Source organism: Macaca fascicularis, chromosome 5, assembly GCF_037993035.2.
Source record: "Macaca fascicularis isolate 582-1 chromosome 5, T2T-MFA8v1.1".
Taxonomy (NCBI): Eukaryota; Metazoa; Chordata; class Mammalia; order Primates; family Cercopithecidae; genus Macaca; species Macaca fascicularis.
Window position 1 is genome coordinate 98,171,407 of NC_088379.1, and position 17,574 is coordinate 98,188,980.

General features: G+C 34.4%; 1 protein-coding gene across 3 annotated transcripts in view; it reads left to right on the forward strand.

The window, feature by feature from the left end:
- Positions 1–17,574, forward strand: part of GRID2 (glutamate ionotropic receptor delta type subunit 2) — a 1,557,400-nt gene that overhangs the window by 293,566 nt on the left and 1,246,260 nt on the right. The gene's annotated exons all lie outside the window — the stretch shown is intronic.

The window sequence follows — 17,574 nt, forward strand, 5'->3', positions numbered from 1 at the left end:
AATTATCTTTGATGAAACTTATTAAACATGGATATCATTTTTGTATCTGTGCTGACAGTAGGGCATTATTTTCCTTAGAGATCACTGTGTTGTAGATGTCAATCTTATATTCCAGTTTTGAAAGTGTAGAATGTGGGAAGTTATTATATTAATTGAAATATAATATGAAAATGAACAAATATTTACATGTAAAAACTTTGCAACATTTTTATGACTTCAGTGTAAATGAAACTTGTTTTTTAAGTAGTATTTTGTAACAGAATGTTTATTTTGGACTTCTCTGAGATAACTGCCACCTTGGGTGTTGTTACAACTTGGGATGACATATCAGGTGTACTCATGACAAATGAACTGCTGCAAGAAAAACCTTTGGACACTACATACAAATCACAGATTTTGCATTAGGACTCTAACATACTGACCTATGCTATAAATTTTTACTCTCTACGAGGCACCAAATATTAAAGCACTTTCCTCCTTTGCCTCTGTAAACCTGAGTAAATTAAAATTTTTCGTTGGTACAAAGTAATACAAATACCAATTATTGTTAATATATTGGAATCATCACTCCTATTAATGAAGATTTTGATTGAAAGATCCCAGACAAATGGAATTTTCTGTTTGATTCTATTAATCTAATTAAACATTTAGCCTCTTGATCCAGAAAGCACTCATTTTACATGAGACTATTTGTTGCTAATTGGGAAGGTCTGAACATTTGTGTTCCCTCCTACCCCACTGCATAGGTTGAAACCAAATTCCCATTCTGGTGGTATTAAGAGGTGGGGCCTTCAGAAGATGATTAGGTCATGAGGGCTCTGTCCTCGTGGATAGGATTAGTGCCCTTATAAAACAGGCCCAAGGGAGCTTGCCTGCCCCTTCTGCCATTCGAGGACTCAGCAAGAAGGCACCATCTCTGAAGTAGAAGAAGAGCTCTCACAAGACACCTAATCTGCTGGGCCTTTGATCTTGGATTTGCTGGTCTCCAGAACTGTGAGCAATAAATTTCTGTTATTATAAATTACTTAACCTGAGGTATTTTGATATAGCAGCCTAAACTAAGAAACTAGTCTACCTTATTTTTTATTGTGATAATGTATTTAAACAGAAGATAATGAATGCAAAATTAATTTAGTCAAATAAAACATTTGCCTCATTAAAAATTTAAATAGGATTTGGCAGAAGAAAAGGCAGATACCATATTAACTGTAACAAAGTTAAGCAGAATTTTTTTTTTCGTAATGCAAACATTGAAAGAGTAAGGAAAATAAGTGTCTGAAAACGTGTACTTTTCATTTACTGTTTTATCTGCTTGATGTGCGGGTAACCTTTATTGAAATATATTTTCAATCAATAACACTGGCTACTTTTGAAACTTATTTGTGTTGTTTAGAAAATAGATGTGTGATTGGTGGTCTAAAAGTTTTTTCCTTGTTGTTAATTGAATGGAGTAAAAAAATCATTTTTATAAAAATGAATAGAACTGTTTTCAGTAAAAACTGGCTTTACAAACAATAGGATAACAATGTTTGTAATAATACAATGAGATTTTAATTTTTAATAAGTAAACATTAATGCAAAAAGTCAGATTGAAATAAATATTCAGATATTTATATTTCAAAATCAGAATCATCCTGACAATACAGGGATTTAAATATTGGAATGTTAATAAATTTTCTGTGGAAATATTTAAAAGCAGTATAAATTAATATTAGAAATAATAGAAGGATCTGGAAAATAATAAAATCGAGTTTGAAGAAGATACCAAATAATTTTAAAGATATATTCAATAGGAAATATATGTCATTCATTTTTCAGAAATCTGTATTACTTTTCTTTCTCAACTCTTATTTATAAGGACCAGAATGTGAGCAGGTAAAATGTGAGGACTGATTTCTTTCTTTATCTTCTGAGTAACTACATATTAATAATTGTGAATTAACTTCAAAGACATGCTAAGCTACCCACGCTTTTAAAAAAATTGACCTTGACTAAAAAAGTAGTAAGAAAAAAATGAAATGAAGACAACACAATGGTGAGAAACCTGAATTATAAGGTCAGAAAAAAAAGTCCCTCACACCTTTATTAAAGACTACAATTTGAAAAGTAATGACAGTTTTTTAAATACTATACCGTTTGTTTTGTTTTGTTTTCACATTGCTCTCTTTAATTATTCTGCTGCCAGCTAAATTCTGAAACAAAAATACCTTGCAATAGTGACGTGATGGCACTGAAAGCAAATTGAAAGAGGTAATAAAGTTCCCAGATAGAGACCACTAGGTATTTGTCAAGAAAAATGAAAGAGCTGGGCAGTTTGCCTGATGGTTTCTGATACTAACAGGGTGTTCTCCACCAGTTATTTTGATGGTCAGCTTTGGGTAATAAACCTGAAATGAGTTCCAGGAAGCTTTAAAGATAATTTGTTTCCCTATTCAATATCAAGAAGGGTTTCAGTTAATGTTAGAAGTAAAAATAATTATTTATAGAGGTTTTTTTTTTTTTTTTTTTTTTTTTGTAAAATGGTGGCTTGAAAAAATAAGAGAAAATATTCTATTGAAAGAGAACAAATAACCCATTCAGAAGCACTGTTTTCTTCAATGTTTTGAGGAAGTAATTTAGTAGAAAACCTCGACTGTGCCATTGAAGATAGCCAACTTTCACGTGTTTACTGCAATACTATGCAAACTTATAATGAGAGGGACTAACATCACCTTGTTTGTTTTCATTTTTTACAATCTAAAGGACAAAAGATTCAATGATACAATTATAAGTGATTGCTTCCATATTAGCATCCCTAATGAACTTAGAGAAAAACTGACGGTTTTGATCGCTCTGTTTATTCAAATTTGAAAGTCAATCCTTGAACAAATAGCATCATCAAACATATAGATATTTAGTAATAATGACAAATGATAATAGGGATCACTCAGAGATTAGATAAGTAAAATCTAATAGCCTGAAATCCTCAATTTATTTTATTGCTAGAATTTTTTCTAATCAGCCACATTTAAGAGCTGACTTTTTATTTTAAAAATCAAAATTTCTGTTCATTGTATCTTTCTACTGTCTTCACTTAGTAAGAGATAGGAATTCAGTGACAGCGTATATAACCCATAAACAGTAATAAAGAGTATTGGTATTTTTGAAATCTTCCTTTGTAACTGGCTACAGTACATTTTTGGATAGCAATTAATCCTTTAGAAAATGAGTTTCTAGACAGATACCTCAGTTATAACATGGGCTTAACATTCCATTCTCTGGAGATGAATGACTGCATCTCTTAATTTTGTCAGTATTTGGTAACATCGATTTCAGATCTTTGAAATAAATGAATAATAGAAAAAAATTCTGTTTTCACAAAAGTAATCTGGAAATAAATTACCTATTTTGAGATTATTCTTTTTTCCTTTCTCATGAATGTATTCGTTGATAAGCCATTTTGCATCTTTTGTGTACTGAGCTGCAGTATATTAACCAAGGGCAAATACATTTTCAAACCTTAACTCAGGAGGTTTCCTTGACAATATATTTTTTTCATTTGGATAGGCTATTTTGGTATATAGGATGCAGTGTTCTCCATAAAATAAATAAATAAATAAATAAGGTATATGGGTTATTTCTAAAAATCTTGAGAATTATAGCGGTGGAAAATTATACAAATCTGGTTGAATATTTTCACAATTTAGATGAAATAATTGAGACCCAGAGAGGTTAAGTAATTCTCCCTAGTTCTTCTAGGGTTACCAGGCATGTGTGTAGCAGAAAAAGAACTAAACCAAGACCTCCTTTACATCACTAGTCCAGTATTTTTCTTGCTATATCTAATAACTATAACCACCCATGCATATATATACACACACACACGAGATAGCACAATGTGTTATAGGACTTCAGTAAGTACTGTAAGGACTCAAAAAAGTAGCAGACTTATGTTTTGATATTTATTTGCTGTTTATTATTTATGTTCAATTATGGAATAGTAGGAAAATTTCAATCTAGGTGATAAAGACCAGTTACATTATCTAAATCAATCTTGTTCTTTTGGCCTTGGTTTTCCTCGTCTGTAAAAAATGAAGGAATCTGAATATAACGTATTTTTAAGGTAGCTTTCATCTCTGTGGTTTTATAAACCTTGAGAACACAGTTCTAGAATTAGAACCTTATAGAAATGATGATTATTTAGTGTCCCTTTAGAGAAGGTTTCATGTTGCCGAAATTGCCTCCTAGTTTTTCTGTGTCTGACTTTAAAATAGATTAAATAAATATAGGGTATCCATTGTTTGTTCTGCCACCTCACTCAACTAATCACCACAACCCACAGCACTCATTACTACCACTAGAATCCAAAGGGTCTTGTGCTGATTCCCTTAACCTGAACCAAAGTAGCTATTCATAGGTTACTCTTTTTATTCATAGGTTACTCTTTTTGTTTTCTCTTACAGATTTTTTCTTCTGTGGAATCTATGTATGACATTTAACATAAATGTACAAATGTCTGGTGTGAAAAACACTGCTGTCATTTCTGAAAACAGTACTTATTGCTGTTAGCTCTTAGCTGAGATGAACATAAGATGGGCCATGAAAGGTGGACATTTATAAGAAAACAAAGTCAGGAAATGTAAGGGTGGTATATTTGTAGAAATCCTGAAGTCAAAAGGTGAATGAAGTATGAATCCATATATAATTCTCACATGTATTTGATGTATTAAGAAGGAAGTGAAGCATCATTCTTTGATATTTAATAGCAAGATTCAGATAAACAATTTTGAAATAATTTCTCTTGTTAGAAAAATACCTAAAAATAAGCTGCATAGTGCATATAAGGGCAGAATTATACTATAATGTCACAAATTAATCTATTTGAAAGAAAACATATTAAACTATAATACTTTTTTGTGTATTGCAAAACATTATAAACAACATCATTAAAATTCAAAAACACCAGGTTTTTGAAAAAATGTCCAATGCTTTTTGAAATATAAAAATATGAATCAACATATCAAAGTACAATTCAAAGAAACAAACTTTTATTGTAATATGCAGTAATGGGATTCATTAAAGTTAAACTGTTGTGATGCTGGAAATATGAACACAAAATCAATGGTATTTTTAATATAGAAAAACCAGTTGTAGTTAAGAGAGATCATCTTGCAAGTTTCAGTCTGGTCAACCTTAAGACTACTTCAACACCAGTGTTGTTTACACACTGCTCTTTTAAAAGGTAAACATTTTACTTTAATAAAATGATTTCAATTGGATCTGCCTCATATATCTTCTAAAATAATTACCTGTATATGATTATGCTTATAAAACAATAAAACTGCATTCATTTTTGGTTTATGTTACCCATCTCATTTCTTTTATAGTTATAAAAATAAATAAATATTTATTTCATGTGTGTAAATTGATAGGAAATTAGCACAATCAGAAAAAGTGTAAGGAAATATAATTATGAAAAAGAACATCTCCAAAACACATTACCAGCCATGGTGAATATTTCAGGTGTCATTGATTAAATCTAAATAGTCTAGTCCAAAGAAGATGTAAATAGAATGATTTATGTGGTTGCGATATTTGACACATTTTCTCAGGGATAAGTCTCACTTATATTTCATTTATATGCCTGCTGCTTTAATATGGCATTTTACTGTGAGAAAAATCTGCTAATTTCAAACTTCTTACACTGGATTCTGCAACCTTCCTAGCATAATACTACAGTTTGTGTTCCCCAAAAGCCTGTGTTTCCTGGACCAATTTTGATAACTTCAATTCCAGGTTATTTTCTGAATTGTCTGACAATAAACTAAACTTGAGAATTGTTGTCTGTGGGAGCTGAGAAACAAAACTAGGAAATCATGTAGGTCTGATTCTATTTATTCATTTTCATTCATTCATTTGTTCATTTATTCATTGTTTTCATTCCTACTTTCCTTCCCACATCAAAGTCAAGATTGTGCTTTGAGTCCCAGTGTCCATCCCAGTGCTCTGGTTAACTCTGGACCATCTACATGTGTGAATTGGTAGAAGGAACAAATCATGCTGTGGAACGGCCATCTCCAAACATCTGCACATCAGGAGGGATACTGGATGTCTCTATTCAGTGACTAAACCACGTGTTTTCCTCTATGAGTGAAGATACTTAGCTTGGTCCTTTCTCCAGCAATCTCCTGCCAAAACCTGTATTACTTTTTCTCTTTGCCTGTCACATTCTAAAGACTGGTCCACAAGGTCTGGAATTAGAATCTATCTAATGTGTGCTCTTTAGTGTCCATCATCAATGTAATATTAAAGTATAAATAATTCTATGCTTGTTAGAGACAACACCAACATGCATTAAAAAAAAAAAAAAAAAAGCTCACAAAACCTTTTCCATACAGAATTTACCATTAAGAGCAATTAAAAATATATATATATATCTCCTAATTTTGAGACTACTCAGTCAAATTAATTTATTCAAGTACTTATTAAATGCCTAGTACTTCCAAGATTGAGCCAGCTACAATGTAAGATAACAAAACAAAACAAAAAGAACACAGCATGTAACTCCAGGAATAAAAATGTATTTGAGGAAAGCTGTGGATTTTTAACCGTGAAAAAGCATGCCGTTCTCCTCTGCATTTAACTTGGGGTTTAATTGTGTTAATAGAAAGGAACAAAATAGTCTAATTTTAAAAATATACTTTTCAGGAAAGTGAGGTATTTTCTTTCTTAAAAAAGTTTATTACTTTACTTTTAAACAAAACATTAATGAAGATACAAACTGCATAGTCTAATCTTTTTTCCTATTATTTGTTGTTTTACTGCTGTATGTGTGAGTCTTTCCCTTATCTCATTCGATATCATACTCTTGAAGTAACAGGTCTCTACTACAGTGAATAGATTGAAATTCAGATATTTACAGATCTCTACATCACAATTTTATAGCCTTTGTGCTTCGAAGACTTTTACCTCACTATCTACAGTTGTGATCTGCTGTGTGAGTTACCTCATAAAATATATATTTTAGCAATTTGTGCTGCTCTGGATTTTGTTTTATTTGGAAGAGCCTTTAGCAGCATTCTATGAAAGCTGTGTTTAAAGGAAGTAAAGATTTATTCTTTTGTTGTCTGTGTTCTTTCTGCTACCAATTCTTTTCTCCTAATAATAGCACATCACTTTCTTGTATTCTTCTATGACTATATGTATGGTGTATGGATATGGTAACATAATTCACTTTTAATCAGTCTTTTATGATACTAACTCATTAGAGGAATCACTATGTATCTTAAAGTAACTCTGAATGTCTGGTTTATTTGATTAAAAACCACATTTACCTACACTCTACAGTTGTAACAAGAGATCAGTACGTAGTCATAAAGTAGTTTAAGTTCATGTTGACAAACCAATGATGACTTCAGTGTATTTGGAATTTTCAATCTGTTATCACAATTTTCTACACCCAACTTTTATATAATCCAGTTTACTTGGTTAATTTGACAAGAAATAGCAAGCTGACAATTACTTTCACATTTAACACCTATTTTTTGTTGTCCATGACAAGTGTAATGAGGTTTATGGGAATCAAATTATGAAGTCTTTTGGGACTCATGCAATACTTTGTTATCTTGTAATTTTCAAAGGAATTATTACAGAAAAGCTCTCTTTTAAAAGGAACACGCAATAAGCCAACGTGCAATAGGAAATTGCATATTTGGGGGAAAAAAAAGAAAATGAATCAGCCAGTACCTTTTGGGTGACTGTGAACATTTAGCCTTGTGCCAACTACTCTGCACACTGTTGTGCTCTCCATTGGCTGTCCTGGTTAATTTGGCTTTTATTCTGTAACCTTGTGTTAGGTCCTGGCCTATGTGTACCTCTCTTCTTTATGCTCTCCCATTATAGTGCTATTTTAAAACAGTTTATTTAGCCCCTTTTTAATCCTTGATTCTCCATATTATACTGCAGACTCTCAAAATGTCTACATTTAGTTTGGTATGTAAATCTTAAGATTGGCATCATTTACTTTGCAGGGAAAAACATAGATATTAAGTTCATGAGCCATGGAATTAGATACCTGCCTTTATGTATGAATTCCACTCTACATCTTATTATCTGTGTGCCCTCACACCTATTTCTGAGCCTCAGTTTCTTCACAGTACAATGAGGATAAATATATACTCCATGGCATTAATATGATTATGTGATTATTGTGTAATGATTATATGGGATTATAATTATGGTAGATAAGTTCTTCCACTAATCTAATTACAATTTTAATGACAGTGCTGTATGTGATGATTTAGTACCATTGCATGTGTCCCTCAGTAAGTTTTCACCCCTTTCCAGTATTTCCTTCCCGAACATATTCTAGTAGTTTTATTAGTGGTTCCCATGGATACCTCTGAGTCTAACCTTATTACCTGCCTAGTCAGCGACATATTTTTGCCCATATGGGACTTTCCTTATCAAGATTTTGAATGCTGTGGTTTTAAAAACATAGAATTAAATGCTTTTGCTTCTCTCTCTCTCTCCCCCCCCCCCTCTCTCTCTCTCTCTCTCTTTCTCTCTCTCTCTCTTTCCTTGGGCTGGTTCTGCTAGTCAGCACAGGAAGATGAGAATTATACATGTAGTGTAATTTATTTGGCAAATAGTAGTGATGTTGCAACATGTGTACTTAGGGTTGGGAGGATTTAAAATACCTTGTTACCATTTCTGGGAAGCAGAGAAAGCCTGTGGAGGCCAAATTAAAGCTTTCTGATGATTTGTGTAGGCTTAATACAATCAGTGAAGTAAATAAGGCACTGAGTCATAGCTAAATGGAATTCAGCTGTGGAGCAACATAATGTTGTAGGAGAGTGATATATGTGAAGGTCGAATATAGAAATTAATTCGAGGAAAGCTTTATGCTTTGAAAGATGCATCATCTCTGGTAATTTTATATCTGACATGATTGTTTAAAAGGTTATCTTTCTATGTTTTGCACATTTCGTTGCAATTATACATAGGCAAATATTAACTTTAAAAATTTGGTCATTTGTTTTTTTGAACTTCTTGTACTATTCTTCAAAAACACATGATAATCACGTTATTTTCTTAAGAATTTATGCCTCACTTCAAAACAGATTTACTTTTTGGTCTTTGATAGACAAACGTGATATGATAGTTAGATTGGTTAAGTCCATTTCTTAAGCTATATTTCAAACATAAAGATACATTGAAATGTCTACTATATATAAAAATATATATATTCCAGACCCTGCCCTGTGACTCACACCTGTAATCCCAGCACTTTGGGAGGCCAAAGCGGACAGATCACGACATCAAGAGATCAAGACCATCCTAGCCAACACGGTGAAACCCCGTCTCTATCTAAAATTAGCCGGGCCTGTTGCCCTATGCCTGTAGTTTCAGCGACTCAGGAGACTCAATCAGGAGAGTTGCTTGAACCTGGGAGGTGGAGGTTGCAGCGAGCTGAGATGGTGCCACTGAACTCCAGCCTGGACGACAGGACAAGACTTCATTTATATATATACATACATACACACACACACACACACACACACACACACACACACACATATATATATATTTCTCAGAATGTATTTTAGGGGAGGGTGTAGGTGGGGAAGCAGTTCACAAATCAAAGTCAGAAACAATCTTAGTATAGAGAATATTCTTGAATAGTATTAGCTTTGAATGCTAAGAAATATTTTTGTATTTTTGAATGTATACTTACACAACAGAAAGTTCCAAAGTGGTCTCATGTACTCATCCATATTATTAAAACTGAGCAAGGTATAGAGGGCTCAGGTGAGAGAAGGTAACTAGAGGATTAAAAATAAATACACAAAAGAGAAAAGGTCACATTCTTACAGGTCAAAGCACAAGAAGTTGTCATATTAGCCTCATTCTACATGCTCACAAATCCTGCTTTTATTCTGTTATATTTATTTGTTCAATAAGCTTTAGTGTTTAGAATTGTGTTGCACAGTTCAAAGTTTTATCTCTGTATTAACTCCAAGAACTATGGGAGTATGTAAAAAGACTGAACTGATGACTGACTGTGGGGACATTTTTGTTGATGCTGTTGTTGTTGCTGCTTTCTGTTGTTGATTTTTCTTTTAAAGTCAGGCCCCTCTTCTGTAGGGCTGCTGTGGTTTGCTGGGGATCTACTTCAGACCCTATTCACTTGGGTCCCTCCCACACCTGGAGGTGTCATCAGTGGAGGCTGCAGAACAGCAAAGATGGCTGCCTGCTCCTTCCCCCCGGATGACCATCCCAGAGGGAAACCGACCTGATGCTAGCAGGAAGGCTCCTGTAAAAGGTATCTGGTGACCCCTGTTGGAGAGTCTCACCCAGTCAGGAGGCATAAGATCCAGGACCTCTTAACAAAGCACTCTGACTGCCCCTTGGTAGAGGAACTGCACTGTGATGGGGGACTCCCATACATCTGGACTGCCTAGATTCCTCAGAGCCACAAGGAAGAAAGACTAAGTCTATTGATCCGTGGAGACTGCAGTCATCCCTCCTGCAAAGGGCTCAACCCCAGTGAGATCAGAACTCTGTCCCTACACACCTGCCTGAAGTTGCTGAAATTCCTGCAGGTAGGCCCCATCCAGTGAGGAGGAATCAGTCAGGGTCCAGCCTAAAGAGGCAGTCTAGACACGATCTGCCACAGATCAAGTGGACCTCACAGATATCAATAGAACTCTCCACCCACAGATAACAGAATATACATTCTTAGCACAGCATGGCACTTACCTGAAAATCAATCACATAATTAGAAGTAACATACTCCTTAGCAAATGCAAAATAGCTGAAATCATAACAAACAATATCTCAGACCGCAGTGAAATCATATTCAAACTCAAGATTAAGAAATTCACTCAAAACCATATAACTAAATGGAAATTGAACAACCTGCTCCTGAATGACTTTTGGATAAATAATGAAATCAAGGCAGAAATCGAGAAGTTCTTTGAAACTAGTGAGAACAAAGAGACAACATACCGGATTCTCTGGGACACAGCTAAAGCAGTGTCAAGAGGGAGATTTATAACACTAAAGGCCCACATCAAACAGCTAGAAAGGTGTCAAATTGACATCCGAACATCACAACTAAGAGAAACAGAAAACCAAGAGCAAACAAACCCCAAAGCTAACATAAAACAAGAAATAACCAAGATCAGAGAGGAACTGGAGATAGAGACATGAAAAACATTTCAAAAATAAATCCAGGATTTATTATTATTTAGTTAAAAATGTAGACCACTAGCTGGAATAATAAAGAAAAGAGAAGAATCAAAAAGACACAAAGAAAAAATCATAAAAAAAATACTACCACTGACCCCACAGAAACGACCATCAGAGAATACTATAAACACCTCTTTGCAAATAAACTAGAAAATGTGGAAGAAATGGATAAATTCCTGGACACAGACACCCTTGTAAGACTGAACCAGGAAGAAGTTGAATTCTTGAACAGCCCAATAACAAGTTCTGAAATTGAGGCAGTCATAAATAGCCTACCAACGAAAAAAAGCCCAGGGCCAGACAGATTTACAGCTGAATTCTACCAGAGGTACAAAGAAAAGCTGATACCATTTCTTCTGAAACTATTCCAAACACTTGAAAAGGAGGAACTTCACCCTAACTCATTTTATGAGGCCAGCATCATCGTGATACCAAAACTTGCCAGAGATTTTAAAAAAAAAAAAAGAAAAGAAAAAGCTTCAGGCTAGTATCCCTGATGAACATAAATGTAAAAAGCCTCAATAAAATACTGGGAAACCAGATTCAGCAACACATCAGAAAGCTTATCTACAATGTATAAGTAGGTGTCATCCCTGGGATGCAAAGCTGTTTTAACATACACAAATCAATAAACATAATTCATTACATAAACAGAACTAAAGACAAAATCCACATGATTATCTCAATAGATGCTGAAAAGGAATTTGATAAAATTGAACATTCCTTCATGTTAAAAACTCTCAATAAACTAGATATTGGTGGAACATACCTCAAAATATTAAGAGATGTTTATGACAAACCCACAGCCGATATCATACTGGATTGGCAAAACCTGGAAGCATTCAACTTGAAAACTCGCATGAAACAAGGGTGCCCTGTCTCACGACGCCTATTGAACATAATGTTGGAAGTTCTGGCCAGGGTAGTCAGGCAAGAGAAAGAAATAAAGCGTATTCAAATAGGAAGAGAGGAAGTCAGACTGTCTCTGTTTGCAGATGACATGATCTTCTAACTAGAAAACCCTCATCATCTCAGTTCAAAAGCTTCTTAAGCTAATAAGCAACTTCAACAATGTCTCAAGATACAAAATCAATGTGCAAATATAACAAGCATTTCTATACACAAACAATAGACAAACAGTCAAATAATAAATGAACTCCAATTCACAATTGCTACAAAATGAATAAAATACCTAGGAATACAGCTAGCAAGAGAAGTGAAGGACCTCTTCAAGGAGAACTACAAACCACTGATCAAGGAAATCAGAGAGGACACAAATAAATGGAAAAACATTCCATGCAAACGGATAGGAATGATCAATATTATGAAAATGGCCATACTGCTCAAAGCGATGTACAGATTCAATGCTATTCCCATTAAACTACCAATGACATTCTTCACAGAATTAGAAAAACTACTTTAAAATTCATATAGAACCAAAAAAAAAAAAAAAAAAGAGTCTGAACAGCCAATTCAATCCTAAGCAAAAAGAACAAAGTTGAGCCATCACACTACCTGACTTCAAACTATACTTCAGGCTACAGTAACCAAAACAGCATGATACTGATACAAAACACAAACATAGACCAATGGAACAGAATAGAGATCTCAGAAATAAGACTGCACATCTACAACCATTTGATCTTAAACAACCCTGACACAAACAAGCAATGGGGAAAGGATTCCCTATTTAATAAATAGTGCTAGGAAAACTGGCCAGCCATACATAGAAAACTGAAACTGGACCCCTTCCTTACACCTTATACAAAAATTAACTCAAGATGGATTAAGCATTTAAATGTATAACCCCAAGTGATACAAACCCTAGAAGAAAATCTAGGCAATACCATTCAGGACATAGGAAGGGGAAAAGATTTCATGCCCGAAGAAATGAAAAGAAAATGCCCGAAGCAATTGCAACGAAAGCAAAATTTGACAAATAAATATAATTTCAAGAGCTTCTGCACAGCAAAATAAACTATTATCAGAAAGAATAAACAACCTAAAGAATGGGAGAAAATGATCGCAATCTATCCACCTGAGAAAGGTCTAATATCCAGAATCTACAAGGAACTTAAACACATTTAGAAAAGAAAAACAACTACATTAAAAAGTGGACAAATGGCATGAGCAGACACTTCTCAAAAAAAAAAAAAAAAAAAAAAAAAAAAAAGACATTTATGTGGCCAAGAAACATGAAAAAAAGCTCAACATCACTGATCATTAGAGAAATGCAAATCAAAACAGCAATGAGATACTATCTCACGCCAGTCAGAATGGAGATTATTAACGTATTAAGAAACAGCAGATGCTGGTGTGACTGGAGGAAGAGGGATACTTTTACACTGTTGGTGGGAATGCAAATCAGTTTAACAATTGTGGAAGATAGTGTGGCAATTCCTCAAAGACCTAAAACCAGAAATACCATTTAACCCAGCAATCTCATTACTGGATATATACCCAAAGGAATATAAATCATTGTATTATAAGAATACTTGCATGCATTTGTTCATTGCAGCAGTATTCACAATAGCAAAGACATAGAATCAATCCAAATGCCCATCAATGATAAACTGGAAAAAGAAAATGTGGTATAGATACATGATGGAATATTATGCAGCCATAAAAAGGAATGAGATTCTGTCATTTGCAGGGACATGGATGAAGCTGGAAGCCATTTTCCTCAGCAAACTAACACAGGAACAGAGAATGAAACACCAACTGTTCTCACTTATAAGTGGGAGCTGAACAATGAGAACACTTGGACACAGGGAGGGGAACAACACACACTAGGACCTTTTGGGCGTTATGGGGAGGGAGAGCATCAGGATAAATAACTAATGCATGTGGGGCTTAATACCTAGGTGATAGGTTGACAGGTACAGCAAACCACCATGGCAAACTTTTACCTATGTAACAAACCTGTATTTCCCACACATGTATCTCAGAACTTAAAATAATTTTTTAGTCCTATATATTATGTCTGACAAAATGGAAATGGGCAGACTTTATGTCAAACCACTGTCCTTCAGCTTACCTGAAATTCATGCTAGGGATCCATGTGAGCACAGTCACCAGTTGATATGTTTAGGCTTCGTGTTTCCACCCAACTCTCATTTTGAATTTTAATCTTCGTAATCTCCATATTCCCCACCTGTGAAGGAAAAGACCAAGTGGAGGTAATTGAATCACGCGGGCAGTTTCCTCCATACTGTTCTCCTGATAGTGCGTGAGTTCTCACAAGATCTGATGGTGTTATAAGGGGGTCTTTCTCCTTTGCTCAGCATTTCTCCTTCCTGCTACCTTGTGAAGAAGGTGCCTTGCTTCCCCTCCACCTTCTGCTATGATTGTAAGTTTCCTGAAGCCTTCCCAGCCATGCTGAACTGTGAGTCTATTAAATCTCTTTCCTTTATACGTTATCTGGTCTCAGGCAGTTCTTTATAGAAGTATGAAAATGGACGAATACACCAGTGCACATTTTCTTTCTTTGGAAGCTGCTTAACGCTGAAATATGGGAAGGGGAGGTCAAATGACGGAAACTAGGAATTTCCAAGATCAATTTATTATTCTTTCAAAAATGAGAATTGTAATTGTTCACTTATTTGTAGGATATTTTTATTCACTGACTGTACACTAAATTGGGATTTATACAGATGAATTAGACAAATTTAATTCAAGTATTCAGGGAGTTTTTAGTCTACTGGGGCAATATACAAAGAGATCTAGAAAAGTTGATAATATTATTTGTAGTGGAAACAAGTGATATAAAATAATGATACTAAAATAACAGGTAGACTGTGTATGATTTAAAATCAAGGGCTCATTTTTTATAAGATGAGGATGATGGATGCTAAAAACAAATGAACAAAAAACCTTTAGCTAAGATTTCAGGTTGAGTAGTAGACAGACATGAAAATATGAAGGGAATAGTATTCCAAGCTATTTAATATGGGAAAATAATTTGGAGGTATGAGTTTGCTGTGTTGAGGGACTAGATGTTCTTGTGGACACTCAAATTTTTATTTTGTTGCTTTACAAATATTTATTTCCATGGTCAAAGTCATTCCTTGCTTGTTAACTATATTACTTGTGAGTTTCTTACCTAAATCAGCTTTGGTTCTTTATACTCCCCTTGGGCATGGTGTATATTCCAAAGGAAAACCTGGTATTCCTGCAGATCTCACTGACATTTCGGCATGGGGACTTTTTTACTGGATCCTTTTTAGATTTTAAATTCACCTGCTATAATTCTGATTTTGAATTTAATTATGGAAACATAAGGGCTTTTCCTGTAAGTGTTCTTCTTTCCAGGAAAACTAAAATAAATACCAAAATTTGTTTTTGAAAATAAATTTACTCAATTTTCCTGTTCTTCTAACACAGTAATTCACAGACATATATTATTGAATCAGAAGAAAGGAACCTCATTTTGTGGCTTTTACATTTATATTTTTCTGTACACTTCTACAGAAAAGCCTCATTTGATAAAGCCAATAGTAAGAGACATTTATTCTTAATTGACCACATCCAATGATCCGTTAAAAATACTTCGTTTTCTCTTGATCTTTATACTGACTTATGAGGTATAAGGTAGTTACTATTATTAGCCTTGTTTCAGATGAAGAAAGTGAGCCACACCTGGGTTAGGTTAACTTATTATACCTGGAACCTTTAGAATAGTGCCTAGAACACTGGTTTCTCTTTAAGTCTGCTGATTGGGAGGCTCGGGAATGTTTCAGTGAGAGGAAGAAGAAAGAAGGTAAGGCATTTATCTTCTGTCTTCTGTGTGTGGTTGGCTTAAGCTGACTGTGTACCTTAAACAAAATCGATGTATTTCTTGATGCAACCTGCTCTATATCACCTTCTCTTGAAATTCACTGTCTTCTCCTCTATCCGTTGGACCTAGAACTGGTACCACTTCACTGCTACTGGCTCTGGATTTTTGTACTATTCCCCATTTGTTGGCTGACCTCCACCCAGACCTGTGTAATTTAGCCCATTGAAAAAGAAGCCCTACCTAAATTATCCTATTTTGAGTTGCCATTGTTTTCTATTGGAATTTTAACCAACATCATTATTTAACTCACATTTATCTAATCTAATCAGAAAGTGTTTTATCTTTGACTGTATTGTAAAGTCAATCTATGTATCACATTACAAAGCACAGTAAGAGTGCCTCACAAAGAGTTCTAGCTTCTGTGCATTACAAGCTAAAATCTTTATGTTAATGGACACTTTAATGATTCAGCAAAAGTGACATGATGTTGGAGATACTGAGTGGCAACACCCCTTCAAAAAGGCACTATGTCTGAGCAGAAACACAGCTTATTTCCAAATTGCCAATACACAGTACAGTTGAATGGCTGAACTTACTCATTTATACCTGGTTGCGATTTTTTGAATTTTTGCAATCAGACCTTGGTAATGACCTTGAGCAGCAGGATATAAATAACTCCCACAGGCTTAGCGTTCCAACAATGGAATGCTAAGCATAAATGGGTCAAGGAAGCATTGCTATTTTTACTTTAAATAATATAACAAATGAAATAAACATTATGAACGTTAATGCTGCCATTATATATTTAAAATATCTTCTTTAAAGCCTCTACTTTGATTAAGGAAGTTGATGAATCAGTTATTCACAAATTTTTGAATATTCCTTTTTTATGATAACAATTTTTCTGTATTTTTCCTTTATTTCGTTCTTTGTAGGAGTGTTATATTGTGTAAACTATATTCATTATTAAGTCCCTGGGGATAGGGAAGAACCACAGGTTACTGGTGAACATTTTTCGTAGCCAAGGTTTTTTTCTTACTTGGGAACTTTCTGTTACTTATTACCTAGAATAATAAGGAGAAGTAACAAGTTACAAAAGGACTGTTTATATTTTATATCTTTTTATTTCCCAGACTTACTCATTAAGTAGGTGCTAATGAACAGCAAATGGCCAAACACCAGGCAGTACAGCAGGCAGAAGGGTAGGAAAGGTCTCACAAGGCGTGATCAGTATAATAAGGTTCTCGATTCCATCACTAATTCAACATTGTTCAGCATTTCAGCACAGTTCTCGATTCCATCACTAATTCAACATTGTTCAGCATTTCAGCACAGTTCTCGATTCCATCACTAATTCAACATTGTTCAGCATTTCAGCACAAGACGCTGAGGGAGAATTAGCGAAGAATGTAGAGGTAACTTAGAAGCACTCTACCTCTTCCCAAGCTTTAAACTACGAATGAAGATGAAAAATGTGTGCACAAACAATAGGATAACAAGGCAGTATGTGTAAGTTCAGTGAAGGGGAAACAAAATATAAAGTTCAGTAGAAAACGTGGTGACTT